Raw genomic sequence first — 12069 nt, 5'->3', positions numbered from 1 at the left:
ACTGGTAATCACCATGACAGGTAGCACGACTCTCTGACAAGCCGCCCAACCTCTCACCCTTTTAGTGATGGCCAGGACTGATACTAGCTGGACTACAGTGACCACCAAGGCTACGTCTATGCTAAGCCAATTGGATGTGAAAACACCATGTCTACGGTGGCGCTTTAGCAAAGATATACATCTGCACGTAACCACCTAAATGACTGGAACATTACTAAATCTCTTCTTCTTCCTCTTTTACTCAACAGACAACATAACAGTTGATCAGTGCCAACATCTGTTATGGAGTGGAACAGCTCACTCTGTCGCTTGTTAGCTGCTTAAACCTATGTTCTCATGTTTATGTTTCTGTTGTCAGACAGCTGAATGAGAAGGAAGTACTGATATTATCCTGACATGTAAGTGGTTAAGATAGTCAAAGTGCACCAGTTGTTGCACGTCAGGCCAGGCTACAGCTACTTCTCACTTTTCTTGTGCACAATTTGCACAAAACAATTTTATTTTATTATTTAGCAGACGTACGCCGACGTTTTCTCCATCTGCACTAAAATGTTGGGCCGCACTCTTAAAAGAAATGAGCTTTTGTGAAAAGGTCGTGTTTGGGTGTGAAAATGCGGACAGTAAAGAGATAAAAGGTTACAGAATATCACATGACTTGAACATGGTGATATTTACTGTAGCTCCAGGCTGATTTACAGACCAGCGTAAGAAGAGCATTGATGCTTCGGATCAATGGAGGCTAACAACAAATCCCAAAGCGCCTCAGTTTGTACTGTGATACGGTAAATATTGCAAAATGTCATTAAATGACACTGTGGTTCACTGGATGTACAGTATTTGACAGTTATATGTTTATTACAACAAGAGCATCGTTTAGTTTCCCAAACAGGCAAACCAGCGTCGCACGACTTTTGCAGCCTTCTCGGTGCTGTATGTGTCTAAAAGCCCGATACTGCACCAGAAATGAAAGTACACATTTAACAATGAACTATAAATAATGTACATCATCCAGACGAATAAATCAATGCTGTGGGAATAAATCTCACCTGTCAATGTTGCCTGAGCTCATCTATCAGTTTAACAGGCTGAATTTATGACTGCGGTATCACAGCAAAGCCTTTTAAAAATGTAACATTATCTTGAATCAGCAGTCTTGGGTTGTATATGTAGAAAATCAATGGTGTCGCAGCTCGAGTGTGACTCGCCATCCATCAGTCTGTCAGCTGACTGGAGCAGCTACTGTAGATGATGTGCTGAATGGCCAATTTCCTGTTACCTGTTAAAGATAGAGTAGCATAGAGGGGCTTCTCTCCGGTCATGATTTCCCTCTGGGTCGCTGTTGGGAAATAGATTGAAGTAATACACCTCGGTATTTATTTACATTTGCAATCTGCCCCTGGATCGCGTGCATTCCGAGAAGACATCCTGGTTTGTGAAATGTACAGCGTGTCTGCAGCCAGAGATGTAATGGCATCTTTCTTTTTTAGAAATATCGAAATTTGTGGCCGCCAGCCCTGCTCATCTGACCCTTTTGCCCTCCAAAGCTGCAGCCAGTGGCCTCCAGCATGTTTCACGTTACATGTCAGATAATACAGCAGAGTATTTACGCCACTACTTCCTGGAAGGAGGTCAGGGTGGGGGATGCAAGTTCCCCTCTATCTGATGACTAGATTACAGTATTTACTCTCATGCACTCGCTGCCTGCAGATCAGATGAAGTAATGCCTTTTGAAGAGAAAGATGCAAAGAGGTTGGAGAACTTTACTTCAGGCGTGGCCGGGCACTGCTCCACGAGTGCAGTGGATGCTGCCCTGTAAATCATCCGTATCCTGTTGATTTAAGTTTACAGGGCGTTCTTCCTATGAGCTCTTGCTTCCTGTCGCAGGCAGACTTTCTTCAGAGCAGTATGGAGCGTGTCCGGCTGTAGAAGTGACATCAGTTCATTTTACTTTTGAGATGTGATGACTTCAAGATTAATTCAAATTATTACAGCTTTCAGTGTCTTATTTGTGTTAAACGTCTGTCAAGTACACAACGCAGGACAGAGCAAGCAGAGCAGGCCAGGCCAGAGCAATCAATCTCCAGTCTGAAAGAAGACATCATCAATATTTTAATATTGATAGTGGAACACATGACCGCTTGTAGCCTGCGCGATAAGGGTCACTCATATCAACACACTGATATTTCAGCATCTGGCAGTGAAGCTCCCCTCTATCGCTGGTGAACACAGTGCAGCATTTAGCAGCTAAAAAGCCAGATATTTCCCTCAGGAGCCAGTGGAGAGCAAAACAGAGCTAAAGGGAGGCTCAATATTCAGCTCACATTACATCAGCCGGACATCAACACAGCTCCAAATATTGCTATTGGTGCTCCATATCGGCTGTCTGCAAATGAATTCACGGTGTTAACTTATAAGGTGATGATATGTCAGTGTTACACTCACATTCATTTGCAAAGAAAGGAGAAATTCTTATCAGCCATAAGACTAACTTGTTCTGAAACTGATCTGCAGTCATTTATCAGCAGTCATCTGCAACACTAATACGCAGTGATATCCTCACAGCAGCCTGTGGGGTGATGCATTCTGGGCTCCTTTGGTTCAAAACAAGATTTTGGCTCATTTCTCAAATGGAAGTTATCAGGATGTGTTTTTTTTCTTCTTCGCTAAGCTTGCAGGACGGCTCAAGGGACGGCAGTGTCAGATGGTCCATCTGTCCGTCTGTCTGTCTGGCCAAGCGTTCGGTCCACGGTGGAATATCTCAGCAGCTCCTTGAGTTTATACTTCCAGAGCATGAATTAGAAAGATTTATGGCTCCAAATTTTCCACTCGCCCAACACTTCGTGGCACCTCCAAGACACAGCTGAATACTGGTCAGCTGTGAATTGAGATTAATGCTAACAAAGTTTGCCAACGTGCTAACGCAGGTGCCTCGCACAAGCCAAGTTTTACATTTACCCCTATTAGCCTTAAGGAGCTATGAAAAGCTGTCTACGTTTCATCCATCCAACAGTTTGCTGCTGTGTGATGGCTTAAAATCTTTTTTTTTTCCCCACTAAGCCACTGGTCTAAATCAACTGCGCTCTGTCTTTTTTCAATATTTATTGCAGAATGAGTCATTTTGGAAAACTAATACTTGGCTTATGGGTGTGAGACACACCCACGGTAAATGTTCTAGGTCATAGCTCACAAATATGCAGTTTTAGTGTGCCGTTTCCTTCTCTAATCTGGCTTAATATGCCACTCATCTGAGCCAGCGTTGAGCAAACCATGACATCTGTGTTTGTGCAGCCCGAACTGTCACTCATGACAGGAAGACGGTGCACCCAGAGCTCGTTCCACTTACAGCTCCAGCTCTTTCCCTCTCCTGAATCCTTTTTTGTCTTTCTTTTTTATGTGCGTGGGGGGGTTGAGTCTGTCCTTTCGCTGTCCCTCTCTGCACTCTCTCTAGTTCTCACAGTCTGGCTAATTTTATACCCCCCGTGTTTGGCTGTAAACCACTGCTCACACACAGGATGTGATCTAAACTGTTTCTCTTCCTGCTTCTGAGTCACTTTCATACAATCACAAAGACGTGAAAGAGTTCCTCTGACCAGCAGCCAAAGATGCTGCCTTCACGGACAAGAGGGACAGTTTTGTGTTTAATTATTCATACACCCTACAGCGAGAGTGTGTCTTCCACTGCTCCAAACTTCTGTCATCCATGTCTTTTTGTTGCTGTACGAGTTAATCGTCCAAAAGACAGCCTGACCTTTCTGCCTCAGTGGTCTGAAGCGGATAAATAAACTGTTCCTGAAAAAGAGCTTCGGCACATATTGCTTCACAGCTACATTTGTGTTTTGATTTCTCACTCCGGTTTCTACTTTTGGCAGCTCTCTGTGAAAGAAGCGGAGGCGTCCATGGCTCCGTCTCCAACGTGTGAAACGTCTCCGTTCCCAGACGAGGTTGTGCAGACAGACAAGACATGTAGCCTTGGGCTGTAGCCAGATATACACACAGATAGCTTGAGAAATCCACAGGGTGTTTTTTTTCCCCTTTGTGTGGGTGTACATGTTTCTTGCATGCCCATTAATGTCAGGCTATATGTGCATTTGTGTTGCCCATGTGTTGTATTTGTCGTGGAATCCCACTATTTCTCTGTAATGAATATTTAGCAGGTGTGGTTCATGGAGTTTAAGTGTTGCAGGGAGTCTTCGGCAGTGGATTGGTTTAATCCTAACCCCGTTCTGTCTGAGCTGATCCCAGGTGCCTGAGAGCATAAACTTTGGGAAAGGATGTGAGAGGAGGAAGGGAAGAGAGACACCACTGCCGAAGTGTATCGGATTTTGGGATGGAGGGCGGAATAATGTCTGCTTTTACATGCTGCGGTTATGATGAACGGAGCCTTAAGTCACGTCTGGGTCTTCCGAGCAAGGACTGGATTGACAGGCTGTCCAGACTGGTCCTCTCTTTCTGTTGTTGTGAAACCAAAATATTATATAACCTAATGCAAACCCATAAGGTACTGCAGGTGCGTAGGAGAGTGGAATATAATTAAAAAAGTGGGGCCTCCCACACACTGTCAGAGCATTATTATTGATCAAAGAAGCTGCATTTCACAGACCTTCATCAGATATTAAGCATATATATTAAACCACAGGTTTATAGTGCAGCCACAGGGGGTATAATCACTGCTGGACATTCAATAATCACTCAGATGCGGCAAGAAAACATTGATTTAATGCTAATGTCAGCATGCAAACGTGCTAACAATGATGATGTGCTATGCATGCTGCATTGGTAATTAGCATCAATTCCCTAATTTCGACCTGATCATATCACTAAAAGTCAGGGCATCACTGAAGTTACTACATTTCATGCTAAGAGGGACACGAATGTCTGTAGCATATTTCATGGCAATCTGTCTTTAAGGTATTTCAGTGTGGAGAAAAGTGGTGCACTGACCAGCTAGACAATAAGAAGAAATGTTAGAAGGAAAGGAGAGCGCTCATTCTGCGTCTTCTGCCATAATAATACACAAGTAAAAGGAGATGTTAACATTAACTAAGAAGCTCATGAAAGCTTATAAATATGTAGATTTTAAAAGCACCTGGGAGTCGTTGCACCTGACTCTTATTCTTGATGGACTTGATGCTTGTTCCATCACTCTTCCTGGTCTGAGAGAGCCACAGGTGGGTATTAAATCAGGGTTCTCATTTAGCTTCCCGCTAAATGAATAACACTATCGATGTAGCCGATCACATATGCGGTCTGTAAATGATCTAGTCCTGCCTGGGCCCTTTAGGAAATTTCTAGATATTTGATTATAGCAGCCATTGCCAAGTTTAGAAGAGCTGCTATATGATATTATCACACTCACATCCTGCTTGCTTTGGCTTAGAGCCACTCAGCGGTGCTCAGCAGACCTGGATGCCAAGATACAACCGGTGTGTTTGTGAGCGAGGCGGACAGGCGAGGGAGTCTCGGCTAACCAAATCACGCTCCTCGTTGCCGTCTGTCCTCTCGCTCTGGAACATTAAGCCTGCGATGTGCGGACAGCTCATCGGGGACACGGCTCTGATCGCGGAGGCATGACGTCCACACGTATGCATTTCTGTCCTGCGGCGCCATTTATTATCGTTTCCGCCGCCGCAGTTTTCATCTTGGGGCTGATTTTGTCCCTTTCAGGTTTGCCTGTAAACACCATAAATCACCACAGAGCCTCTCTCACTTTCACATCTCTCCAACACCGACGTGGTGACGCAGGTGCTGCACTGCTGCTCTATTCTAATTAAAGCCTTATCATTAAAAATTTAACACCACCTTATTGCGGCGCATCTTATTATTTTCCATGACGCAGCATTTAGAAAACAGTCTCATGTTTTCTCTGTTGCCTCAGAAAGAATCTGCCTCTATGAGGGCTTCCCAACTGTTTTTGTCTCGTTATCCCTTAAAACTGTTTGACTGCAGCGCCTCAACGCAGGTTGCATTGTAACCCTCCCATCTACTTATCCAGGAATTCAAAAGACAAAATACAAAGGTTGAGCAAAGTCGCCTTATTTCCTGCCCTGCTAATCATCCATAACCTCTATAAAAGAACTGAGAACTTCATGTAGAAGCTTTGTGTTTTTGGGGAATGACACTGACACACTGGCACATGCGGCCATTGGCAACTTCTGTAAACACAGTGTTGGACTGATGCTGGAGCCTGATAGCGACTCGGTTGCTCCGCAGCGGGTGAACTGACATCTCTCTGTCTTTTATCTCTGGCTCTGTGTGTGTGTGTGTGTGTGTGTGTGTGTGTGTGTGGCAGTGGGTTGCCCTCGAAGCTTATCTCTATAAATGGATTTGAGTCGGTGCACTCGGAGATCTCGGTGTGATGCCCTAATCTGATTGACCACAACCCTGGAGAGGTGGCTGAGTCAAAGAGGCCAAGTGTGTGTGTCTCTGTGTGCATGCATATTGGTGTACGAGGTGTGTCTTTGAGCTGGTATTTGTCACCTGGGGTCCATGTAGTTTCAGCTGAGCTTAGGCGCTTGTCATGGGAGATACCAGGCGTGTGAGATTTTTGGTGAAACTGTGTTTTTGAGTCTGCAGCTGTTAGTCTTACACCTGCAGACGTCCACATGTTGGACCGTCTTGTACACCTTCAGATGAAGTGCAGTGGTTATATACAGAAAACCAGGGCCTGGGGGGGGGGGCCTGCAACGGTGGAACGGTGGCTAGAAGGTCCCGGTTCGATTCCCGCTGTGGGTGCTGGTGGCGTGTCCTCCACCACGCCTTCGGTGCCTGCTGCTCGAGGAAAGGGGCCTTTCTGTGTGGAGTTTGCATGTCCCCCCCGTGCTCACCTGGGGTATCCTCCATAAAAAGACCCCCACTAAAAACATGCAAGAAGATCACCACCTGACCAATGGTGACAGAAAGGAACTGGTCCCCGGGTCACGGTCTGTCCTGTGACATGGAGGTGCGCAAATAGTTTTTAATTAGTTTCAATTCTGAAAAGCTTTGCTCGCCCGATGCCACCGTTACCGGAAAAGTCAATAGGATCCTGAACGCAACCTCACAGTTCGGAAAAGTTCCTTCAATCCCTTTGAGGTATCGAAGTGTTTTAAGTGCTGCAGTTGTTCCCTTTGGGATTATCTCTCCAAGTATCCTCATCTCCGCGAAGAGGTCCGGTGCATCCTGAGATTCGGACGTCCTGAGGCCTAATGACATAGCGACAATGAAAACCCGCTTAATTTGTTGGATTTGTTTTTTATTTATTTGTTTGTTTTAATGTGACCTTGACAGAGACAAACAAAATCATATATAACAAGTGTATTTATTTAAACAAAAAAAAAAAGGAAGCATGATTGCAGGCGCGAGGCCCCCTAGTGGCGCGAGGCCCTGTGCGGTTGCACAGTTCGTACAGTCATGCGACGGCTCTGCAGAAAACACATGACTTCCGTGAAGTTGGTATTTCCGCTCTGATATCAGTAGCTGTTATGGGCTTAATGCATCTTCTAAACTACCCTAATATTCTTTTATCTTCCTCCAGTTGACTGTACGGTCATGGAGTCAGCTAACTTTAAAATAAACACAATAAATGCAGTCCAAATGTAACATGAACCTTGTATGAGTAACACCCTTATTTACGTGGTGTTTATCACATGCGCTGTGGTAATCGGTGTGTGACTGAGGAAGTGATACACTGACTGATGTGGACACTCACCATGGCCTGAGTGACGCTCCTGCTTCCCTCAAATAAACTTCATAAGAATTGTGTTGCTGTAGCTTAAAAAAGATAAGGAAGTTAGTTGCTTTTTTTTAAAGAAAATAAAGCTAAGAAAGCATTTAAGAGAGGCTGTTGAGGTGCGTCTTGTTGTTGAATGAGTCAGTCCACCTTTAGGGTGCAACCTGGGGAAGCTAAAAACCAGATAAAACAGCTTTTTCGCACTTCTTCTTCGCTCTCAGCTGCTTTTTCTTATCTTTCTCAGCTGTCCGGCGCTCGCTGGCTGGGTGGGACTGTGGCTGCAGCCGCTCTGCCCAGCCGGTGCTGTTCGAGGGCACGAATGGTGACCCTTTTTAAGATGGACTGCAGCTTCTCCTTCCGCTCGCGAGGTTTCATTCTTGCTTTCTGCATTCAGCGGCTTTCATGGCTTTCTGTGTTTCCCTCTGATGTTGTCGAGCGTGATGCTCTGCATCTGATTGCGTTACAGGGAGGTTCTTCTATTATTCAACAGTTTGCTTGATCTGATTCCACACTGTCAGACCTTGTATTATTTATTTATGAGCTTTGAGCTGATATGTGATTTGAAACACTTCCTCACAGTGCTTTCCAGGAACTTAGGTGTGAATTCAAGACTTGATATATCCTCTATTCCACTCTATGCTGCCTTCTGAGCACCGACTCTTTAGCTCGCGCTATTATTTGGCTGTCATGGAAATCCTCAAGCATGACACCTCATTTTCCAGGATGTCATAGAGCAAATGTTGACTGCCTGTTTTCATTGAGCTCCAGAGGGAAGCGGGGTGGAGATGGGAGGGAGCTGTCTGAGATGTGTCCATTCATTTATCGTTACAGCCTGGAAAGAGAGAAACAGGAGAGAGAACCCCCCCTTTACGCCTCCCCTCTGCTCGGTGAGACGAGAGAGTCGCCATAGCAACCGCTCGGCATGCTCCCCGCCGCTGGCAGGAGAAAACCTCGTATCTCCAAAACGTCAAAGTTGCAAGAGCGGAGAAAAGAGGGCTTTTGACGGAGCGGTTTTGGGAAAGGTGCCATATTTTCACAGGTGTAATTGGCCCATTTAAGTTCTCACCCAGAATCCTTCAGTTGAGGGTAAAGACGGTACTTACAAGGTTTCCGCACAGAAACGCTGCCTCCAGATTCTTTGGCTGCTCAGCGTTCCCAGGTAGATAAATTGTGCTCCTTGTCCTCTTTTTTTCTCACACCCTCCTCCCTCCCCCCATAGCCTCCTTTCAGGCCTCCCAAAGGTAATAGCAGGAATTATATATTAGATGACACCAACCTGCAATCTCTACTACATCTTATGCGCAGTATGTACCAATATTTACTCATACAAATAGACTGAAGGAGGGAAAAAAAAAACATTCACCGACGTATCTGCACAAAGAGTGATCCAGATCTGGGCTGATATGTGCTTTCTTGCCATCAGTAGATTTAGAAACCTCATTTTTTTTTAGTTATAAATGAGGTTTGCTTGGATACAAAGTGATGTGCACTCGGAGTTGGCTGCTGGATTTGGAAGTAATTTGCATTGCAGGCGCTCTGCAAAATTTTACCCCAAAAAATGAACTCATTTAACTCTCATGACTAATTTATAAGACTTTCCTTCACCATGGTTACTTTTAGTGACCATCTGCATATCACCCTTGGGCTCCTTCTTAGACTTTGTGCCATCCTCACTGTTCCTTAGCTGATGAGGAAAATGTTCCTATTTTCTGCTTTTCCCTCAAGGCTAAACGTCATGGTTATGCGTGAAGGGTAACATATAGAGCGTATATATGCTGTTTCATGCTGCTCTTGGGTCTGATTATTACCTCACAGCCTCCTCCTTTGGGGAAGCTGTCCTCCACTCTTAACTGCGCTCTCTTCTTCTTGCTTCATACCGTTTCTGCTGAAGACAGGAACTGCATCACAGCTTCTCCTCCTCATGCGTGTCTCTGTCTCTGTTGTGTTAATAGTCTAACATGCTCTCTGTCCTCGCTGTCTGTTTAAATAAAGGTGGTGAGCAGCATCCCTTCGAGGCCTCCAGCCCAAAAACTCACGCTGGCTGCTGCTTGGTGAGCCCCCGCTGAGACCCACAGCTCGCCGCCGCCGCCTGGACCCAGGGATCGCCTCTCCTCGCTGGGCTGTGAGAGCAGACCGTCCCACCTCCAGCTTCTGTCCAACTTCACGCTGAAGACGACGGCAACGATGTGACTGCTGGACTCAGTCAGAACCATGTGACCTGCTATTATGGATCTGAGAATCAGCATACATTGAATCAACGCTCATCGAGGTAATTTAGCACCATGTGGCCTGGCATGAGTTCACACTTGAGGTTGGTGTCTGAGGATTTCACTTGGACACACAACTGCGTATATCAGGAGTTTTATAACAAGTTCCTGGCATACTTGTGGCCATTCAGTCACTTCCTCAATGTGGAGATTCAGGGCTATGTTGTGTTATTTGTGTCAGCTGGTAAAAAGGATCAAGAAACAGGAAGTGGAACACTACTGAGAGCAGAGGGCTGCGCACTACAGGAGCAAAAACGCCATTAGCTTGACCACGTATGCTGCAGCTTATTAAAATGCGCCATATTGTTTGGGGTGTAAAATGGCATGGTTTGTATTTATGCTGTGTGAAGTGCATTTGATTAGGGCTCTGTGAAATGGAGTTTGGCTGAATTTGTACTATGTGGAACCTGATTAAGAGCTTGTTCGGGCCGGTTGTCTTGCGCTCGCCGGCGTATGAAAAAGGCTTTTTACATTATGTCATTCGAGACAAGAGAAGCCTCAAGCTGAGACTTCAGTGCTATCGTGGACATTACAGAGGCAGCTTTTCCCAAGGTTTCTGCTCCTGAAAGCATATTGTGACATTTAAAGTGGCCATCATAATTAAGACTGAAGACTGAGAGGTATCTCTGTATTAGGCGTGATGGGAGAACTGAAGCAGGCGGAGGTGGAAGTGAATTTTTTTTAAATCATGGTGCTTGTTTTTCAATTTGCAGTCTCCGCCGTCAGCTGAGGTCGCTGGGGTTGTGCCAGATAGATGGTTTGTTTCTGTCGGATTACACACACGCACCCGCTGGGTCTGTGTATTTAACTGCAGATTCATTTTCCTGTTATTACAACCCATGCACGGTGGCTAATGGGAATTTCACTGACTGTTAGGATTAGACGCTATAACTGCCCCTCGACCCCCAAGCTTGTGACTTTTCCTGTATTTAACAATCCCCTTCATTGTTCTGCCGTTCAAATATTTTGTCCCCACCGAGCTGTTTAATGACTTGTGGAGGTGCTTGACCATGAAAAAGTGAGGACAAAAGGAACGTACAGTAGATGGAGGCGCGGAAAACAAAGCCTGAAGTCTAAGACGGAAGGAAAGAGAAAGGAGAGAAGACTGTTTGTGTTAAAGTGTGTGTCTAAGTCATTGTCTTTTCAACCTCTCCGTGTGTACGGATCTTATCCTGGGTTTTTTTGTCAGGAGTGTGTGGCCGTCTTGCTCCCGTTTCCCCTCTGGAGCAGAGCGGTACAGGAAGGCCGGCTGGTTGGCTGGCTGCACAGGAAAGGAAACGGCCTCTATCAAACAGCAGATGGAGGACAGCATGTGCTTACACTGCAGAAACACTCAGGCCGGCGCACAGACGCGCAGTCATGCAGTCCTGCATGCGAATACGGCGGCTTTGATTAAGAGCGTGATCGCAAACGTCACCTGTGGAGAATCTCAAGGTTTGAGAGAGTTCCAGCTGAATGAGGAAGAAAGACGACCCTGTAACGTTTCAAATGAACTTTTGAAATGTTTTCATAATAGCAAAGGCATTTCTTCTTCTCTGCAAGGTTGTTTTGCCCTCTCGACTTCAAGTCGCCCCACCACACACACACACGCACACACACTGTATTTATACTTTACGTAATGTGCAGTCCCCTGTTGCTCTTCAACCTTCAAAATTTCTATTCACCGCTCAAAAGCAGACCGTTGCACTGCGATCTGCACAGAGGCTTTTGTCTTCGGAGTGTCGGAGGAGTTTGATCTGATTACGTAAGGTATGACAATGAGTCAAATACAGCCGTCTGATTCCTGAGACAAAAACGGTCCAAAAAGTCGGTTTAGCTCCAGTCTTCTGCCTCGTCTCGTCTCGTCTCATGGGTGCAGAGCTTAGCAGAGCTCAGATTTTGACCCTTGTGTTACCTCTGTGGCCTGCAGGTCAACACTTCGTCTGTTCTCGAGGTTTCGCGATGCACAACATGTCATCGCCGCCTCCTCGCGCCTGGTGTTAACGTCCACGATTCTCTCCTGTCATGCCTCCGTGCTTCTGTCAAGACCTGTTAGCGGCGGGCCAGGCCTCCCCCTGCACGCCGGCCTGTCTCGCAGAGCTTTTGTCTGCGGCG

At 45.8% G+C, this 12069-nt stretch overlaps 1 protein-coding gene across 2 annotated transcripts in view; it reads left to right on the top strand.

The window, feature by feature from the left end:
* LOC139349391 (receptor-type tyrosine-protein phosphatase epsilon-like) overlaps positions 1 to 12069 on the top strand; it is a 50117-nt gene that overhangs the window by 14792 nt on the left and 23256 nt on the right. The window contains exon 2 of one of the 2 annotated variants that reach the window (XM_070990151.1): positions 9701 to 9977. The gene's annotated coding sequence lies outside the window, so the exon portion shown is untranslated. Of the gene's footprint in view, positions 1 to 9700; positions 9978 to 12069 lie in introns of those variants that run through there. The other variant, XM_070990152.1, reaches the window with a different exon arrangement.

Source organism: Chaetodon trifascialis, chromosome 21 (genome assembly GCF_039877785.1).
Source record: "Chaetodon trifascialis isolate fChaTrf1 chromosome 21, fChaTrf1.hap1, whole genome shotgun sequence".
NCBI classification, from domain to species: Eukaryota; Metazoa; Chordata; class Actinopteri; order Chaetodontiformes; family Chaetodontidae; genus Chaetodon; species Chaetodon trifascialis.
This window is presented reverse-complemented; position numbering and strand designations above follow the sequence as displayed.